Source organism: Sebastes umbrosus, chromosome 5 (assembly GCF_015220745.1).
Source record: "Sebastes umbrosus isolate fSebUmb1 chromosome 5, fSebUmb1.pri, whole genome shotgun sequence".
Taxonomy (NCBI): domain Eukaryota; kingdom Metazoa; phylum Chordata; class Actinopteri; order Perciformes; family Sebastidae; genus Sebastes; species Sebastes umbrosus.
The window spans coordinates 2,469,140-2,490,885 of NC_051273.1; the positions used below are offsets into that span (position 1 = coordinate 2,469,140).

At 44.1% G+C, this 21,746-nt stretch overlaps 1 protein-coding gene and 1 long non-coding RNA gene across 12 annotated transcripts in view; one reads left to right on the plus strand and one right to left on the minus strand.

The window, feature by feature from the left end:
- LOC119488331 (ephrin type-B receptor 3-like) overlaps positions 1–21,746 on the plus strand; it is a 64,206-nt gene that overhangs the window by 1,411 nt on the left and 41,049 nt on the right. The window lies entirely within an intron of this gene.
- On the minus strand, positions 854–16,417 carry LOC119488333. The gene is made up of 3 exons (XR_005206936.1): positions 16,407–16,417; positions 5,715–5,724; positions 854–1,089 (listed from the first exon to the last, which is right to left on the minus strand). It is a non-coding gene; the product is annotated as an uncharacterized LOC119488333 (long non-coding RNA).

Below are 21,746 nucleotides of genomic sequence, written 5' to 3' on the forward strand. Positions count from 1 at the left end.
TTGGTTATATGATATATGATCTTTCAAATAAAAAAAAAAAAACGCTCCGAAACGCAAAAATGCTATTTAGTAAATAAAGCCAAATTAATTTATCTCTGTATCATTTTTCGTTTCATGTTTTTTTCCTATAAAGTGGCATCGATTGTTTATTTACAGTTGTATTTTTCTAAACAGTTGCTTCCAATAACAAAGCCATCTGTTTTAAGCTGAGTGTTGATGTTTTGCCGTGCGTAAAATCGATGGGAAATTCTAGCTGTCTTGTTTTTCCCCCCCAGCGAGGTATAGAGCTATAACAGTGCCCCACTCTTCTTCTACTATTCCTTTCTCTATTCCTACATTATGGAATGTCTCACTCTGCTCAGTTTATGGGGGGAAACAAGAATAAGGAAGAGTGGAAATAAGGTTGAAAGGGGCCTAAAGCTTGAACTGTGAATGCTGGAGAACAGGCAGGCTGCTGGTGCCAGTAGGAAAGTAGGACAGTGGGCCACACTGGCTCAGTGAACGTCTCTCTCTCTCTCTCTCTCTCTCTCTCTCTCTCGGCTTGTTTCTCGACCTGTCCGCACTGTCTTAACATTATTGTCTTCCTTAAAACAAGTCTGTCATGGCTTTAAAAGGACTAGTTAGTTTTCTAGGCAACTTTTACTTTTCTTGACAATTTTCTACTTGCTTTGGAATAAAACGCCAGCTATACAGTGAAAAGGCTGCATATATATATATATATATACATATATATATATATATGTCCTCCTGAGACCCAGCCCATTGACATGTGTCCTCTGTAGTGGACATTTTGTCCACATGCATTCTTTTGACCTATACTCTATCAACCCCTGGTGTATTGTAAAGAGGACATCATGGGCTTTCCAGTGATATGGCATGTGTGTGTGTGTGTTGTTTTTTTAATCAATTTGAATGTATTCTTGGTTTAATATCACTCTACAGCCATAATCTGTTCATTTGTTTAGTCTTTTCACACTGAAAGAGTCCAGTAGTCCACTATACAGTGGACAATACAAATAAAGTGTAACAAGCCTAAATTGTTAAGATTTTCTTTTAACCCTAAATAAGAAGGAAATCACAAAAAAAAGTCTGATTAAAAAGTAATTGGAAGACACTTTTTTTTAACTCGGTTCCCAGGAGGATATATATATATATATATATATATATAAATAAATATATATATATAGGAGTTACATATGGAGTGAAACGACTAAAGTGTATACAGAAAGCATTGCGCTGAAAGGAAACGTTAATTTATACAGAGGTCGTGTTACTTATTCAACATCAACAAAACTAAATAATTAAAACATGAAGATTATGTTTGCGCACTCTGTCTGCGTTTGATTCAAGTCGATATCTCAACTTTACTTTTTGAGAACATTTGAAAAAAACCATGATGGTCTGTTACAGTCGGTCCTGAGAAAAGATTACACGTCTTACTTATTGAACTCTATATACATGCAATGAGCATTCTGACTAAGTAGCTTTTCACGGTGCTGCTTCTTCTGTCAGGACCAGACGTAAAAAGAAAAAAACACACACATGGGTGAAAACAGTGTTAAAAGCTTGTCTGATAAGGTTTGTTATTAAATAACAGAGCTGACCTGAGGCAGCCTGTGATAAGAGTCAATAAAGATCTTCTATTTCAACCACCAATCACACTTTAATGATAAATAAAGTACTGGATTAATTACTTTGTAGTACTCTGTGGATGTATGGCTTTCATTACAATTTCCCAACACCAGCTTCTCCTCAACCAAAATTTATTTTGAAATTGTAGTTCTTTATTTTGCCATGCAGGGACCCCCCCTGGACCGTCCTCTGTGACCCCTGTAGGTCACCACAGGACCTCAGTTGGGAACTTAAAACACATGGCTTGAATGGATGAGTGGATTCTTGTTGTGCACAAGTTGGAGCGATACAGAGGTAGATACAGAGAGACAGACAGAGAGAGAGAGAGAGAGAGAGGAGAAACTGAGAAAGAGAGAGAAAGGTAGAGGTGTTTTCCTGACAATGGCAGCGAGTTGGCTGTGCACAGGCTTGAAGTTGATGTATTTCGTTAGGACAATATATTCCCTGCGTAAGTGATTCCATAAATTGTACCCGACTGACCTGGCTGGGGGTTTACCAAAGCTTTTAATACAGCCGGCTGATTTATGGCCGCTGCTGGGACTTCTTTTTCTGGGATATCAGTCGATTTAGAGAGAAGCAAGAGTCCTGGTGGGGAAAGTTTCCCCCGGCCCAGCCGTGCGTCTCTCTGGGTCCCATCCAGAGATGCATACAGACAATAAACTCAGAGAAATGCTCCTTATAATGAATTCATTTTCTTCTTTTTTCTCCCTCTTTTGTTTGCCCACATCTGCTCCTTAAATCGACATATAATGATTAAACCAAATGCTTTTTAATCTTGTAAATATAGTTTGCTTTTAATTATTTAATTATGAGGCCCATTAAACCCTGAGCACTCAGTGGCTGCAAACACATCAATGCTTAAAAATCTCAATCTGATAGAAATTCAAATGTATATTTAATGTGTTAATTGTCTGAGGATCACGACCTCTTTTTAATTCCACTTCAGTTATTTTCATTAGAAAGTGAAATTATTTATGTTTTTGTTTTTTTTGCAAAACATTGAGAAGTGCATGGATCGATGCGACGCTGCACGTGAGGCCAGTTTATTCAGAGGAACCTCAGTGGGTGGAAAAGGCCTTGGCTGTTGAAGTGCAGCTATCAGTGAGCTGAGGAGACAAATTGCGTCGATGACAGTCCTGTGTAGCTCACAGGCGGTGTGGTTACTCCTCGGTGTAAATTACTTGTGATGGAGGGAGAAAAAACGCATGGAAATAGGCACCATAATGATATGCAGGAGGCTACACCCACTTCGATGCTGTTTTATCTGAGTTTATTGTCTTTATGCATCCCTGTTGTTGACAGAAGATATATCACTGTGTCTTATTCTATAGACTCTAGCAGCTTGCAGGGAGTTTCAGGTGAACAAACGTCCTCCGGGTCCCAGTTTAAGTGCCACAACTGAATAGGCTTGGAAAAAAAGTTTTTGCGCGTATTTATTATGACAAGAACTTCAGCCCCTTTGTGCCAAAAAACCCAAACCTCTTACGACGACTTCCAGTTGAACAACTCTCCACCTGGAATAATTTTGCAGTCTAAACTAAAGACAAATGGTCTTTTTATGGTGGCAGCTCAGGGTTCCCCCACCATGTGTGTGTGTGTGTGTGTTTTCTATTTATGGCGGTGCATTTCGTGGAGTGATTACGCACAAGCAGGACCTTTTGAAGCGCACATGTTTATGTTTTTATGTGGGTGAGATCACACCTCCACAGGAGCTTTCCTGTGCCTGTTTTGCAGTTGGCACATTTTCTCATCAAAACTCTCTCTCCATGATTTATTCTCTTCCTGATCTTTTTTCATTAGCAGAGGACGTCCCATCACCATATCATTATTTTATTATCAATATTATCAGACATTCATTGGCAGTGAAGCAGTGGCAAATCCTAAAAAGTGGTTGTAAAGTATTATTTCCACTTGGAGATCATCAGGCAAAAAATGCCCTTACCAAAAATATGTTAATTTAAGAATAAAAATACAAATAAAAAATAGTCTTGGACGCAGAGAGGGAATGTTTCGTCAGAAAAAATATGCGTAAATTACATTCCCACAAATATAAACGTGCGTAAAATAAAATGTAAGTGAGGTGATTTTACTTTTTTTAAAGGGAATACTAGTAAATGCTCAAATTATGTGTTTTTTCACCCTTAATGACTTTCAAAGAAATATTCTTTGTTTGATATTTGTTCTTTTTTATATTTATAAAAAAGCACACAATCTAATGTGGCTCGTTTTATAGGTTTGGGACGAGCTGCGTCTCGCTGAAACTCAATGAACATGACTGATGACGGGAGTAATGGGGCCATTTTGTCCGAAGGCCTTCCTTCATTCACCATGCAGAGGCTTTATTTATAAGAGCGCAGCAGCATCAGTCATGTGTGGCCTGCCTGCACCCGAGCAGGACCCACAGTGGAGCTGCCATGTTACACTTTACTCCTCTACACAACATTCAAAAGCAAATTGACTGAACAAATGTATTTAGGGTCACAATAGAAGTGACAAAGGGAACTGTTAGTGGCTCTGTCATTCAAGGGCCGAGTGGAAACGTGCTGAAGAGGCGTGAAAGGGAATTTGCAAAATAAAAGCAAAGTCATTCTGGCAATTCTACTAATGGATCATTCCCGAGGAGGTCAGAACAATCTATCAATCTATCAATCTATCTATCTCTCATTTTTTTTAAAAATAAAAACTGACTAAGATATTATAAGATAAGATATATTCTGGTAGAGATGTAAACAGATTCGTGCGCGTAGACGCACTCACACAACACAGCAGGAGTGTTTAAAGTAGTGTGAATTGATGCGGACTTATTGATCGAGAGGATCAGAGCTGCTCAGCCTTTTAAAACCGCAGAATCAGGTGTGAGGCGGGAGACTGACTAGCTGTCTTCCTGCTGGGAGCAATTACCAATTCATAAGGTTATTTATCAATGCGTCCTCAATCAATTGGCTGGGTGAAGGATGACCTCGCTTCTCATGCAATAGTCGCTAATGCACATTGGGCACACAGGGTTTCCAACAATTTTATTATTATTTTATTTTAATAATTTAATAATAAGAATAAGAATAAGAATACTAATAATGATGATTATTATTAGTATTATTACTATTATTATTATTATTATTATTATGACTAAATACATGTTTATATTATATTTATAATTCATAATAATACCCTTTTGTATTATTATTCAAATTGCCTGTAACTAAGAATTTAGACTTAAAAAAATAAAATCAAGTAATTCAATTTATTAGTGGGGGGAATTGTAAATTATTCACAAAAATAATACAAAAATAAAATTAAAATCAATATAAATAATAATAATAATAATAATGTAAATTATTCCACCGTATTATTATTATTATTATTATTATTATTGTACAACCTACTATAAAGTGTATCCACATTTATAAATAAATCCAATAAATCATTTTTGCCTATACATTATCAAACTACCCTTCCTATTGATAGTGCATTTGAATTTCTAATACTCGCTTCAGAGCAAGAAATTGGCACAACAATGTAGATCCATCTCAACATTCACAGATAAGCACTTATTTAAATGAATACAGGAAACCGTGAAAACGTCGTCCATCACCCTCAGCGGTGTCCTGGTGTATTGACCTCGACAGGGAACGCAGCCAGTCGGTAGGTCATACGCTAGGCAGCAGCCATGTTGAACAGATGCACACTGACTTAGGTTCAGATTGGCGTAAGGCGCTCAGGAAGAAGGGGGGAGTGGATGACGACATGTTGGTGAGTCGGGGTGGGATGGTATTGGGGGGGTTAGCTGCGAGGTGGTGGTTGGGATATGGGGCGGATTTGGATCAGAGACCCAGAGAGAAGCAGAGCTGACAGACTTTACAGATGCAACAGGCCTGCGGGAGCGCTCTTGTGCACCGACTGATAGTTCACGGCTCATATGGCGGCGGGGAAAGATTCACCGAGCTGGAATTTCACATGTAGGCAAGCAAACAGCCGTGTCAGGCCTGCTGGGGCCTTCGCACGCCAGGAAGTGGACGAGGCAGGATGACCGCTTGAAAATAGGGACGTTGTGAACTCAGTACTGTGGAGTCTTTATTGAAGACGAGACAAAATCTGACACCGGGGATGTCGTCAAGTCACGTCCGTTTTACTGTATTTGTTCAGGGCTTCATAACGTACTGACAGTTCTCGCTTAGCGTTTGGAGCTCGCAAAACAGGATCGACAGGAACAGAATATAAAACCAGCAGCCAAATGATACTGTTAGAGAAATATGAGTGCAAGCATATTATTATTACGGTAATACAATATGTTTTGTAGGTTATTAGTGTTAGTTTACAGTCTTTTTCAGCTGATATAAATGTCAACGGCTATGTATATGCAGTATGTGCATAATAGCAAACAACTCTAGGTCACTAATACTCCAAATAGTTTAACAGTCTTTCATATGACATTGTGAAGTGACACCAATTACGTGACATAACTGTGATCACAGTTAGAGAAAAATGTGTTTGAGGTGAATTTAAGTTATAACTTGTCTTTGCTGATTCAAGAAGTCAAATTAAAATAAAGCAGATACTGTCGGCTTTATGACGGTTGTATATTTCCCGGATAATTTCCAAATCTGTATGTGCGAATGTATGCGGTTCGCGTGCGTCGTATGCCCGTTTTTCAATATGGAGTTTGTGTGTGCAGTCCATCCTGGCGTCCGACAGAGGGGCCTTGTGGGATCGCAGGTCTTTGACACCCACTGTCGAGAGCGAGCAAGGGAGGGCGAATGTGTCTGGGCCCACTCACTGCACAGACACACTGCTGGTGTCTGGAGTCAGCCGAGCAGAACAAGGGAGACACACACACACACACACACACACACACACACACACACACACACAGGGAGTGAAAGGGAGTGAGAGAAAGAGAGATTTTGCACTCACATGGAGAGCAAGATGGGTGGTACATGTAGGGGGTATAGGAGTGTGTGTGTTTGGCAGGTTACTGGGGGATTGTTTGTGTGTGTGTATTGCTGGGGGTTCAGTATGTCATGGCACGCCTTCTACTCTAACTAACGCCCCTGATATACTCCCAAGCAGACGCGTACACAGACAGCTGCGGACACCACGGACGCCTAGTGGTTCTGTCTGTCTGTCCGATTGGAGGACGAGTTCCACACATGCGCAGTCGGTGCCCTTGTAGCGTAGTGGCCGGAGGTATGCGATTAATAAGAATTAAGGTTACTTAAAAGCTTTCGCTCAAAGGTTTCGGACCATTTTCACGCCCCAGTACTACCTAAATGTCTTATTCAGAACCTGTTCCATTTTTTTTTGCTATGGGAAAGCACGGCATATGAAAGTTTTATAGTGTGAGTGTGCATGTGCGGATGTGTGATGGGTGTTTCACATTGCTCAGCTGACTCAGACGGGGATGTTCCTCCCTCTCTTTGGTCCTTACTGAACGATATTAACGGCTTTCAAAATACTGATGAAATGTTTGACATAATATTAATGGCCGGCAGAGATGGCGTTTTATAGGTGCTGTCTGCACCGGATGTCCATAAAGTGCAGCTGAAATTACCACGTGTCAAAATGTCCAGATTATAAAGTGAGTTAGGGACCTGCTGTGCTTTCCACCCACGTCCTGTGACCCCTATCCAGAGGGCATGTGGTGGAGGGGGGGGAAGGGAGGTGGGATTTGGAGGCTTTTGAAGGCTAGTCTTGTTCCTTCTCAACAATAGCAGTTTCTAACACAATCAAGCTCCAGGGGTTATCCTTTTCCAGCGGCGAATAAAAATACTCTGAAAGAGGATGTGTATATTTAGAGGGCAACTTTCCACGGCTCGTTGACAAACATAAACATTCGCACAAACAGAGCAGGTCAACAGCACAGTTGGAGACTGGGTCAGAGGTGTTCGCTTGACTTCTTTCTGTCAGCGTGGCCAGCCTGCAGATCAGGGCAGTTATGAGAGGGTGACTCGGGAGCCTGTGACGGCACATTAAGCTGCTTGCTACTTGGCGAGCACCGAAGAAGCAGGGATAATCGAAGGAACACGGGGTGGAGTTTGGGGGAGTAGACTTCAGGGCCTCCTCCCACCCATTTCTTTACGAGCTACAGACTCTTGTAACAATTTTTTTTTGCCGATGGAGCAGAAAGAGATCTTTGATATTTGGAAAAAAATAGCCATCTGTGTTGAGAGTGGACGCCGCTGTAAAATCGTGTGCCTTGAGGGGGGAGAAAGGCCACATCACCTGGCTTCAGCCGTAGTCGGTCTTGTTAAATATCAGAAGAAAAGAGAGATTGCTTTGTTGAGTTTAACTGTAGCTGGGTGGTTGATGGTGGGGCTATAGCTCCAGGCCTTCAAGAGCAGGAAAACAGCTTTTGCTAATTTTCAAACATCGTAGTGAGTCTATGTGATGATAGGAACGGCTTCAAGGGAAAAGCTGAGCTCATGAATGATGTGATGGGCTCAAATGTCCGTTGTAATTACCCATAATGCATGTGTGAGGACAAGAGTGTATATTTTACTTCGTAAGGGGTCTATATGTGTGAATGTTCCTGCGCACAGTGTTGCAGATGGCTGTTATTACACCTTATTCCACCCCACTTCTCATCCTCGGTGTCAAAAACACTCGCCACCTGCACTTCATCTACACTTCAAAAGGCCCGCAGGCAAGAGGAGGGCTCCCCCACTTCTATTAAATATTTCTCCCCTTCCTTTTTTAGTCTCCTCGAGAACAGCAGCAGGTTTAACCAGACCCCTGCTCTCTTATCAACAGCGCACCAAATTCACTCTGAACATCTTAAACCCCACTCTCTTCTTCCGCGCAGCTCACACACGGCGAATTCAACAGTGGCAGCGGCGCCAATCACACGTGACCTTTTGTCAAGACATCTACATAATCCCCCATGGTTCCACGCTGCAGCCTCCTGGAGGCACTGCCAGCTGTGAGGAGGAGCATTTATTTAACCTCAGCTCAAGTTGGAATGGCACAGTAACTTTATGTATAAGTGAGTGCAATATTTAGAGGGCAACGGAGAGGAAGGTCAAGAAGCCTCGCCGGCTATTATTAAGGCGAGCATTTCACGGGGGCAATCTGGCAAATGCGGAGGTGTTGCTTTTGGTCTTTTGTTACTCAGATGGCCTCAACACCTGTCCATTTGGTGGAGCGGTAGGTGGCAGAGGGCTATAAAGTGGTGCGTGTGTGTGAGTGTGACACAGATACACTCGCGATGTGTGTTTTCAGCAGCAGACAGAGGAGGGGAAGCGAGGCCACCCTGTGGGTTCGCCATCAGCTTCAGTCAGTTCACACAGAAAGTCTGTTCTCCAGCAGACTTTTTTTCCTTTTGATGGTAAGATGCAATCAACTGCAACTGGTTGAGCATATTCATTTTTTAAGTTCTATTTTACACAAGATTTTTTTCATTATGTCCTCATATAATCTGTTCTTCCTTAATATTGTATGTTTACGTCACGGAAATTCATTTTAACGCCGCTAATTTCTTTAATGCATTAACACAACTTGTAATTTTATATTCTATCGGGCTCAGTTTTAAAGCTAGAGTGTAGATACTGACATCCTATGAAACTACAAAACCTAAAGAATCCATTAGTACCAACGACATACTAGGTCCCTTGACCTCTGACCTCAAAATATGTGAATGTAAATGGGTTCTATGGGTACCCACGAGTCTCCCCTTCACAGACATGCCCATTTTATGATAATCACATGCAGTTTGGGGCAAGTCATAGTCAAGTCAGCACATTGACACACTGACAGCTGTTGTTGTCTGTTGGGCTGCAGTTTGCCATGTTATGATTTGAGCATATTGTTTTATGCTAAATGCAGTACCTGTGAGGGTTTCTGGACAATATTTGTCATTGATTTGTGTTTTTAATTGATTTCCAATAATAAATTCATATATGCATTTGCATAAAGCAGCATATTTGCCCACTCCCATGTTGATAAGAGTATTAAATACTTGACAAATCTCCCTTTAAAGTACATTTTGAACACATACATTTAAAAAAAAATAAACAATTTTAAAGATTAATTTGCGATTAATCACGGACAATCAAGCGATTAATCTCAGTTAAATATTTTAGTCGATTGACAGCCCTAACTCATACATATATCATGCAATTTCAAATATGTTACATATATTTAGTGTGCACACGTGACGTGGCGGTTGTTAGCTGTGATTTCAACATGGATTTGACAACGGGTGCTGTGAGAGACTAATTGCAATGAGCCAGATAAAAGCACTGGACAATATAGGCTGACCCCCTCCCTCTGTGCCAAGTCAGGCCATAAACAGCTTCCCTTTCCCCTCTCACACCCTATGGAAATCCCTTCTGACCTCCCAACTCACACACACACGCACACTTAACACACATGAATGGTGACAGTTGCTTAATCTCACAGCCGTACACACACACGCATGCACACATTACCTCCGCCCAATACACATGCACACAAGCCCCCGCCAAGTCTTCACACACGCACCCTTCTTAGGGTCATGCAGAGCCCACATGCACATCCACAGCCACTCGCTCCTCTGCTAATGAATCAATCAGCTGGTTCCATTCATTTCATTGCTGTCAGACCCCATCGATCAGCCCCCTTTCTCCCCGTCCCAACAGAGCAGCAGGGGAGCTCAGAGATCGAGAGGAGAAGAAGGGGCTTGAAACATCCAGGCAGTTCAAAGACTCCTCATTTCTTATCCTTTCTTTGCTTCCCCGAGAAATATAGCGTTTTGATGGTGTGTAGCAGCGGTGTGCACGTGTGTGTGCGAAATGAAAGAGAGAGAAGGGATTAAAGAAAGATCAAGAAGGCAAGACGTCTTCTCCTCGAGTTTAGACATGGCATCTGACCTTCCTTTTACCTTTAGTGAGGCTAGCGTGTTAGCACTGTGGATTCCAACATCACAGGAAGGCCGGATTTCAGCCAGGTGGAAGCTCATTTCGCTTCCAGGGATGCCCCCTTCTTGGCCGTGAGGTATAATAAACCGCCCCGCCCGCCTCTGGCGTTTGAACCTCTAGCTTGGCTGAGGTGAGCGATGTGTACGGTGGCGTCCAACTCTCGCCACGCTCTGCTCCACCACCTACCGAGTCAAAGTCAGAAAGGTTATCAGTTATTAAAGCCCCTCAAAGTTGGAGCTGTGTATGTTTGTGTGTGTGTGTGTGTGTGTGTGTGTGAGAAGCCATGCAGAGTGAGAAAGAGAGAGAGGGAGGCGAGAGAGAGGGAGGGGTTTTCATTTTCAAAAGCCACTTAGTTCTGTTTATTGGCCAGCCAGTTCATTTCAAAAGGTGTTGAGAGAAGCAACTATGCAGGCCAGAGGTTGCAGGGAGCCAAGGTCAATTATGTCTAGGAGTGGAGGAGGACAGGTAGGAGGCGGAAGAAGAGGAGGAAGGAGTGTGAGGAGCGGAGGAACAGAGCAGCAGTAGGTCCTGAGATGGTGAGATCCATCTGAGCAGAGAAAGTGTAATCTCCTGACTTGGACGCTTGCCCACCAACCACGTCTCCACTCTCACACCATGCAGCTTCCTCCCAGCTACAGGACTGTGTCTGGGAAGACTTTCCACCAGTGCCTTTCACTATCCTTTACCCTCATACGTCTCTGTATCTTGCACACACACTCACATTGGTCCCAGATGAAAGGTCTCTAGGCTTTTTGATGCAGTCTGGAAGGAATCTGCCAGCGTTTTTTTTTTAATGAATCTGACAAGCGAGCCAGTGCAGATCAATGGAAACACTGTGCGACGATTTCAAGATGCAATCTCCGATAGTGTCAGAGCGGTTGAGTCAATGGCAGATGTAACGAAATAATTAGAGTTGAACAAAAGGCAGAGGGTGAAACAGAAGGCGAGCGAGTAAACACAGATTTAATAATATGAGCTGTGATTGCAAGCTTACCAACAGCCGAACATTGGGCTTTTATTACCTGCTCACGGTTAAATTCAAAGCCTCGTTAAACGAGGTTATCAACGGGAACAAAGCGTGGTGTCACTTTTCAACATTTGGTTTCATTTTAATAGAGTGGCAATGTTTACCTTTGGCTCACATGGGCATTGATTTATATGGACCAATATATTTTATTGCCATTGTATTAGAGGAAGTCTGGGCTTTTATAACTGCAGTGGTGGTTAATCAGGTACCACCAACTTCAAGGGGCCTGCGTGTTTTGTGCCAGCCAGACAGCTTGGCGCTCCGGCCTGCCAAAGAGGAAGAACCCAAAGGTTAAAGGCTTTCGACCAAAAAAAAGGTGCATTAAGCAATACCCTCTACAGACAAAGCCTCCTTTTATGTGCTGTTTACCTTCCCTTTCTTCACCTCCCTGTCACTCTCATTGGCCTCGTCCCTTTTCCCAGCCTTGCTCTCAGTCTATGATCCTCCGCCCCGTCTCTTTAACTGTCATTCCCGCCCTTTGTTCTTCCATCCCATCCTTTTTGTCCGCCGTTCTGCCCTCTGCCCCTCTTCACTTCCCTCTCCTGTGACCGCAGCTTATCACAGTTACAGTAAGGTCCTAATTGCGGTATTATTTTCCTTTCCCTGTTATCTCACGCCCCTTGTGATATCAAACTCCCAACACTGACAGTAAGCAGCCGGGAGACAGATGCTATTTACTGCCCGGAGACCCTTTCTTGTTGCCTCCTACTTGATAAGGTCTTGACTGTCAAGAGGACTTCCCCTATCGTGCATGGAGGGAGACAGTCTGCAGTTGAAAGGCATTGCAAATTCACGTCATCTCCTCTCGTTCCACTGACCGAAATTGTTTCCCTGACATGACAGGTCTGACAGGCACTTTTCTTTCAACATGTCGCCCTCGGCTTTTTCCCACAAAACATGCTCCTTGCCTGTCAGCTTGGACAATAAAAAAAGATTAGCGAAGCAAAGGAACGGCTACAAAAAAGACAGACAAGAGTGCCTCAGTGGGCTGTAATGCAATATGCTGCTTTAGGTGGGTGAGTAGAGGGTGTCTAAGTGGGAGTCGTGTGAGGTGTCTGGGTTTTAAATACCTCAGCCAAACAGCTTAGAGTGTGAAAACAATCGGCAGAGACATGAAAGCGAGAGCGAGAACACACACTGGGGTCAGATAACCTCTGGGCAGATGGGGATGAGTGAGATGGAGAGAAAGGTTGTGTGTGTGTGTGTGTGGGGGGGTTGTGATGTTTATGCCACTAGTGTCAGGAACGGGATACAAGAGCATTACCCCCTGTGCCACTTTTGGCCTCTGTAAATCCCCAGGGGTGCAGGAGCTAAAACGGTGGTGATGATTAGAGATTCAATTTGGCTCGCCATCAATCAATGCCACCAAGATCGACAGGATCGCTGCCGATAGCCCACCCTTGCAACCAGATTGGGTTGGTGCCTCTTGGGATTCACGCCCTTTTTTCACGCTTTGTTAATTAAGCGACCAAGCTGCCCCCGCACTTACTTATTTATGAATCTTGGCTTCGACCGGTGCTGGAGACCACTTGGTCTCCCCTAATTAGTCCCTCACTAATGGCCCTGCTTTCCAGACAATCCATACAATCTCAATCCAGACCACTGACTCCCCCCATTCTGTCAATGCCCACACACGGACCCATAACACCCATATATGACCTTGACGTTACACAACCCACTGGTGTTGTCTGGTGTTGTGTTTCCGTGGTACTGGATAAAGTGCCCCACATGGGATAATGAGGCAACACTTAAAAAAAATCAATTTCCATCTCCGTCTGTCTAAGTAATTTCTCACCTGTTCATTAACCCAAGAATAGAGCAGCCCGGATGCGTTGAGCCTCGGCAGTCATTAGATGGGGAAGAGAACCAGAAGGAGCAGAACGGGAGGCTTCATGTTGGTGAAATATTAACGTTCTCCCAGAGCAGCGAGGGCTTTGCAGTTTTAACTCCGCCGTGATTTATTGATATCGTCTGTTAAACAGGGACAGGAAAAACAACAGATGCATACTGTTGACTACAACACCTTTTTGAGTGAAGTGCGCCAGTAGCATGACATCATTACTATAACTTATAATCACTGTAACTACCAATCAGTTCTGCAAACACCCTGCCCAAAAGCCTTTTTCCCTTCCTTCCAATGAAGTCACCGTTCAGGGTCAGTGAGCCCATCCGCTGTGGCCTTGTGTGGTGCGGTTTGGATCCCATAAACACCGGTCCCGACTCAGAGTCAGATTTACTGGCCAGCGGCCCTGCGTGGAGATTCATTTGTATTCTACCCGCTTTGGCTGGTTCAGGGTCAGGACGATGACTAATCAGGTCAGTGCTGATCCACACCCTGCGGTTGGAGCGTTACCAAACCCACCTAGCTAACACGGACCACCAAGAGGTCTGGCTCGTGTATTTGTGTGTCCAAAGGTAGATGGAACACATACATGAGCTGCATGGAAACATACTGATATTTTTGGCGCATCTCATTTCCCGTGTCCTCAGTCGCCGGGGAGGAAAGCAAACTTGCACCTCGTTGTTGTGTATTCCCTTCAGATTGTATCGCCACGGGCCACAACAGAAGTGAACCCAGCTGAACACTTGTGCTAATGGGCGAGCTTAGGCATAAACATTGGGGTTGTTATTTTTTAACTAGCTAAGTTGGCCAGAGGCTGTGTTATAAGGATCACAATGAGGCAGGTGGGTAGGTGGGGAAACTTTTGGGGGAGTTGTGAAGAAAGTTAACTATTGCCTCTCTTGGCCAACCCGGGTGCCAAACACGATTAATGTAATTTGTGTTTACCTGGATGTGCACATAGATGTGCGTTAAAAACACATGTTGAGCCCATGATTGTAGCTTTTTCAGTCTGGCATAATTTATCCCATCAGCCTCTCTGGTAATCACATTATCCAGATAATATTATTTCAAAACTGAGTGGGCTGTCAAAACAGCAAAGGTTAATGTATACACTGACTATTGACTGTCCATAGAACTTGACCTTTTTAACCAATGACCCCTGCAAATATATGGACACAGTCCCTGTCCCTTTAATCTACTTACCATCTTCCCCTTCTGTTTATATAAATAGCATTTTTAATTTATTTCCTTTCTGTCTCCCGAGCCACCAGACCCCACATTTGGTTTTCTAGGATGTTTGGCACACCACAATACTTGCATATGCACACACACACACACACACGCACACACAGCCGCACACAGCTGCTGGTGTCTGCCGGTGATAATGTGGCACCTCCAGAATACTTCTGTGGTCCTGTTGCAATTCCCCGATGACCTTCTGTGTCCTTGCACAAGCACACACACATGCACACACGCACACACACACGTACACGCGTACACACACACACACACACACACACACACACACACACACACACACACACACACACACACACACACACACACACACACACACACACTCACACTCACAGATGCACAACCAATCAAGATGGAAATCCATGTTTTAGATCCAGGGAGATGTGTGTGTATGTATGTGCGCAAACATGCGTGTCAGCACATAAATCAATGGGTGCCTGGCGGCCTTGTGGCTACAGCTACTGTGTGTGTGTGCGTGTGCGTGTGCGTGTGCGTGTGTGTGTGTGTGTGTGTAGGTAGTGGCGGTGTGGGGGTTATTGGTGACACCCCGCTCCCTCCTAACTGCCAGCTTTAGTTACACATCAATGAAGGGTGAATAATACATTATCTAGGGTAGCCTATATTCCTCCTACGTCTCCCAAGAGAACGGCAGAGGGATGGAGAGGTAGACTGAAGACAAAATGAGAAATATCTACGCTATATATCTTCCATAGAGGAAAAACAAGCTAGATATTTAACCCAGAGCTCCCCAATTCCTCCCAAACCTCATTTGTCATCCACATCATTCAGACAAGCCATGAGACTTCAACCTTCCTCACTTCCTGTTTAGATAGCGTCCCTCTCCTCCTCCCCTGTCCTGATGTACGGCCGGCCTCTGTCTCTTAGATTTATGCTGCGGTTTAGGTGCTTTAAGGACAACAGGACACCTTCTGATGAAAGAGGAGTCCAGGCATAAACTGGACCTGCTGGAGTGTGTGAGGGTCCTTGAGCGCGGATCGGTGATGCAAGCGGTTCTGTAATCATGGCGCGATTATTTAGACATCCATCTTACTAGGACGATGACAGGACGAGTTCCTGTTTGTGTGTTAGAGAAAGTGTGAAGCCTCTGCATTTTGGGACTTGCGTCCTTGCCACTCTGTGCATGTATGTGTGTCTGCGTGTGCGTGCTGCTAACCGCTGAATGATTTATCCCTTCTTTCTCTGGCGTTGCTGTCTGGGGCCCTCTGTGTGTCATGCCAATGCACAGAGGTCTTTATGTAATTGAAGTGGGCCTCTGAAAGCCCCCCGCCATATGGACCCCAGCAGCCGTGTATGTCTGTTCGTCCGTCCGTCAATTTCTTTTTAATTGCCCAGAGCCCGGATTCTGTGCTGTGGCTATCTATCGAGTGGTTTCTCCATAGGTTAAATACATTAATAAGTAATAAGGTGTGGGACCTCACCAATCCCTGACCATGATATTGACCAGATAATGCTGAGCTGGGCTGAGAACAGGTAGAGTGTGGATGCCACAGGCTCTAACTTCCCCTCTCATTGTCATCCCCATTTTTATTTACATCCCAAATATTCTACATCCACTTTCTTTTTCATATAAAGGTACACTCGATTCGACTGTTATCAGGCCATTAAACAGGCGTTTTCAGTTGCTATAAGCACCATAGATGTGGGTCATTAGGAGCCTACTACGCCTACTACATTGTAAAAACATAACAAAACTTAAAAGCAACAGGTTCTAACGTAAAACTGAATGAAACCTCACATTTTGAACTCAAACAAAAAGGCTTCTTTAGGTTTAGGCAACACAAACAGTTAGGTTTGGGCAATAAAACTACAACTTCTTTAGGATTAGGCAATACAACTACAACAGTTCACCATGTGAATAGATGATAAAACCTACTAGTGGGTGTAGTAGGCCCCTATTGACCCACATCTATGGGACTTTCAGCGACTGATAACGCCTATTTACAGTCTAATCGGCTGAAAGGTGGTACATAAAGAATAATAACTACCAAATGCCATTACGCTCTTTCACTCCCTTGATTTGTTTTTAAGAGTAAATATGAGCATACAAACCAAAACAATCCTTCGTCACATTGAGATCATGTCGTTGAAATCGTAGATTAAAGTTTTGTATTGCTTGCAATATAAATGTAGTTATTGTTTTGCATCATAAACTTAATCACTCTGGGTGCTATAAAGTTATACAGCCAGGTTTCTGGAATCTGTGTGGTACAAAATGCAACGTGTATTTTGTAGGTTGGAGGTTGCCAATCTTCACAGCAGCGATTTTGTTAATTAGGGCAATTATTCCAATGCCTTAAATAAACATGGTGCTTTAATGATTTATTAATACAATACAACAACTTGTTCTCCTTCTCCTCTACTCTTATTTATTTCCTTGGAATTGCATCATGCCTCTAGAGTCCCATGAAGGTTGTGTTGCATCTTTTGTCAGAATGCTGTGGCGGATGTTTGCATTTTCTCACTTGCAAACTAGAAAGTGGAGCTTATTCCACAGTGCTGCTGCACTTACAAGACGCCACTTTGCAGGTAATTTAAATGGCTAAAATGTAAATGTAATGTATGTAAGGTCGAGCAGATATTGGCACTGACATGACCATGCTCGAAGCTTTTTATGGATCTCTTTCTCTCCTGGCTGGCTCATTACTGGTGCTTTTAGCCGCTAAAGAGGCGAAGTCCATTTGCACAGAGGAGGTCTAACGAGTCAAGTTATTACAGCAGCCAAGTGTGAGATTAATTAACTCAGTGGCGATTAAGAATGCGGGTCCGACGAGAATCTCGGCGGCGGGGGGAGGGGAGAGACGCACAGATAGCGTGAGAGAGAGCTTCCACTCCGACACAGATCAACGTGATTAATCTCCCCCCAGCCCATTTGTGGGTATGTGGCATCGAAAAAACAAAATAGCCATAAATAATAATGATCTCGGCCCTGCACCTCTTACTTTAAGTTAATGATGCCAAATAACAAACAAACTAATTAATCTGCCTCCGCCCGCTGCTGCAGAATAGAAATAAAAGCCCGGTCCCCAAAATAAATCTATAAACCCTTTTTGGTAATCAATCCGCAGCTGTTTGTCATCATAGACCATTAACCGTTGTGCGGAGAGTGAAAAAAGAAATGACGTCGTATCCAGCTATCTCATGCAAGAGAGCAACGCTGCTGCCAAGGTTTTGAGGCATGGAAACTAGTTCACTCCAAAGCTGGTTTGTTAAAACAGCCAGCACAGCCAACACACACCTGGGTATAAGAGCAAATGATAGAGAAGAATGGGAGTGGTAGTGAAGGAGAGACTCCGTCATAATAGAGACAGAACAACAGGAAGGAAGAAAGGATTAGTGAGCCAAAGAGAAATGACAAATACCAGACGACCTGCCCAGTTTACCTTGCCCAGTGTTTTATATAAACAGCATCTGGTGTGCGTGAGTGCATCCTGGCCACTGTTCCTCTTCCTGTTTGTATTTGTAATGTCGCATGCTACATTTTATTGTTTTACATAAAGCGCCGCTCCTCTTTCCAAAGAGAGATATCTGTGCTTGTATCATGTCTTTGTGTATGTGGATTTGCGTGGCTCTAACAGAAAGGGTGTGTGCGTGCGACGGTGTCTCAGTCACACAGGCCCGCAGAGCCCTGACCTGGCGGGCTGCATTCCTGACTTTAACTGCCCTAACCTCCCTTTTGTTCTCTGCGTATTTGACCTGACTGGCTAATGACTGGGCAAGCAGGTAAACTGTAACAAGCCCTCTGTCTTCTTAACAAGCTGATGTGCGAAGCATCAGTCTGCCCGCAGGGTCTGCTCGCCACCTGGTCCTCCTTATCCTTCCTTTTGAAAAGATAGGACAGGGGAGTGGGGGTGCGATGATGTGCGTGTGTGACGGCAGTGGGGGTAGAGAATAATTACTCATCTGCTAAAATTCCCCATATGCCATTTCCACTCCCTTTCCTTTTTTTTCCCACCCTTTTTTTTTCTCCCTCACAGGTAAATGAGGGCATACCTGGGAAATTAACATGACTGGCGGTGATAATTGACTTGATAATTACCCTGCAACATCTTCATAAATCATGAGCGGCTGCTCGATGAGCCAAAAGACGGCTTTTAGTGCCGTCTAGCCGGAATCCACGCTAATAGGGTAGTCCCCGGCTCCTATTTTGGTTCTGTTTTCTGTTTATCCAGTCTGTGCAAGTTTTCCGAGGAGAAGCAGAAAAGAAACAAGCAAACCTCAAAGGCTTTTGGTCTCTTACCACCGCAGTATTTTTTAAACTGTTTTAAAGTAATTGGAAGCCGCTGGCATGCGGAAAATGCGGACCGCATCGGGGCTTTGCCCCTCGATGCAGACGCACGGGCAGCTGTTCCGGGCGGAACAGGAAGTAGCCATCTTTAATTAGAGTCAACACGATCATTACATGCTGCACACTGGAAGTGCATTGTAAGGTGATCTGATATGTTGGCAGATGACTGTATTAGGAGAGACTGTATTAAGAGAAACAATGGCAGAGGCAGAGAGGGAGAGAGGGAGGGAGAGAGAGAGAGAGGGGGCATGTGTTTGTGAGAGCGACTCAGTGGCTATTGAAACAGAATGGCAAAGCTGGGTGCTAAGCCCTTTTCTTGTGGTGCTCAGCCATTCAAAAAGCCACGGCTTTTATTCAATGCCCGGTTCCAGCTCTTTCTAGGCTACACCCCCAGTGTACAAACAGGATTTGTGTGTGTGTGTGTGTGTGTCTGTGTGAACCTTAATAACATGTCTCATTTTCTATTTGTACATGTGTTGATGTTATTATAGTTTAAATAATGTATTATGCGTAATGTGTGTATGCATTAGCATTATGTAAGTGTACAGTATGGGTTTGCGTTCCCATGTGATTGAGTTCTGTTTGTTGAGTCAGACGTTGCTGAAACCTGCTATTAGAGCTGTGAGGTAACTGCTCGCACACAATCCGGCGACTGCACATGCAGCACAATGGCTCGCCTCCGATTGAACAAGAGTGTGTGTGTGTGTGTGTGTGTGTGTGTGTGTGTGTTTATGCCTCTGAGACACTCTGATAATTACCAGCTTCCACACAAACAAGCAAATACTCATTCATTCACACAGGTGAGTGTGTGAGTGTACACACACACACACACACACACACACACACCCACATACACCGCTGAAATGTCGCCATTGGAATTCACACATTACTCCCCGAGGACGAGTTGCTGCGATCACATTTTCATACGTTTGGTCCGAGAATCCGTGCTGTTATCTTCGACGCAGTCTGCTGCTAGCAGAGCCATCGAGCTGTTATGAATGGACACCCTGGTTGGCACAGGCGCAGCGGAGGAGAGGAGAGGAGAGGAGAGGAGAGGAGAGGAGAAAGAAAAGGACTAGAGAGGAGAGGAGAGGAGAAAGAAAAGGACTAGACAGGAGAAGAGCAGCAGTGAAGTAGACGATGGTTCCCTGGGCTGCGGGAAAGCAATGAGCAAAAACAGTTCCCATCAGGCTGCATGTTAAACACAGACACTTCAGGCAGACACAAACATACGCAGGACAGTGCAGACGTCTACACACACACACACACACACGCACACACACATACGTGCACGCGCGCACACACACACACACGCAGACACACAGTCTCTGAAGGCCGCTGCACATGTCAGCATGCCAAAAACACAGTGGCAATGAAAGAAGCAGTGGCTGTGGGGAATACAAGAGAGCGCGTACCGGCTCTCCATCCTCTCCTCTCCCTCCTTTTCTCTCCTCTGTGTTCTCTCCTCACCCCCTCTTTTGTTACCTTACTGGCCCCCTTTGCCTTTCATTCCCATCTCTTTCTCTGCTTTGCTCCCTCTGTGAATATCTCTTCTTTTCTTTTTGCACTCCCATCTCTTGCTCCCCCTTCTTCTCCCCCTGCTTTTTCCTCTCTTTCCCTTTCTGCTTTCGCTGAAATCTACAGAGACTTACAAGCAACGCTGGTTTAAACGAGTCTGCACTGACTGACTTTTTTTTTTATCACAAGCAGCCACACCCAAAGCTGGGAATCTCTCTCCCTCTTTCCTTTTTCTCTCTTTTCCGCTCGCCTCTCCCTCACTTATCTCGACAAATAAAACCCATATTCAATAGTTCTTTCCTTTGTGCCGTGGCTCTATTAGGCTGAGAAGTAATGCATTGAAAAGGACTGTTGGCACACATCCTATTATTGTTTTCACACGGTTCATTCCTCATTCATTGCTTTTTGGATGTGGTGATCCAACATTTGAATTTTACTGCAGAATCACTGAGCAGATAGAGGTTCATTTTCTCCTTCAAGGACATTTTAACAGTCTATTAATGAACATGCACTGACCTTGGTGATCAAACTGTGATGTGCGTGGTCTCCGTAAACCACAAGGCCACTCTCCAAAGAAGTCTTTGCTAGGAAGGTAAAGTATGAGGGCAGGTTGTTGGCAGCCAAACCCCCATTGGCAGACTTGATATGCTAAATGTGACTTTGACGGGGTTAGCGAGTCCCGACACTCACCTGTCACGATGTTAGCCTGCACCACTAATACCCAAAATCCCTCAGAGAGGCAGAGGCGCCAGGTGAATTTCTGCTCACAGACAGACACACACGCTCAGACTAACATAATGCTGCCTTCCTTGAATGAAGACAGAAAGAAAAATAGGATACGTAGATAGGTAGTTGCTTGATTTTATATACGCAAATTCGTAAGCATGGACGCCTGCCTTTGATTCAATTGAATTCTAACATTTAAATGAGATTGTTGAGTAAGAATGAAGCTCATTTCACGACTAATTAAATCATAATCTATCTTCCCGCTCTTCTCGTTTGACCTTTGAGGCACTTCATATTTATTAGCATCCTCTGCGCCACCTCGCGTGATCCTTATCAGGGCCGTGAGCGACGGCGTGCCGTTTGTTCATTAGCCGTATCCACTGAGGAGTCATCAGAGCGGTCCGCAGGTTCGGCCAGACAAAGCAGCCAATCAAAGAATATCGGCGGCGCTTTATCTCGTCGAGTAAATTACTCCACCGCCCCCCCTTTTATGTCTCTCGCTTTGTACATGAACATATAATGAGGGAGTTGTTGAACATCAGTAAC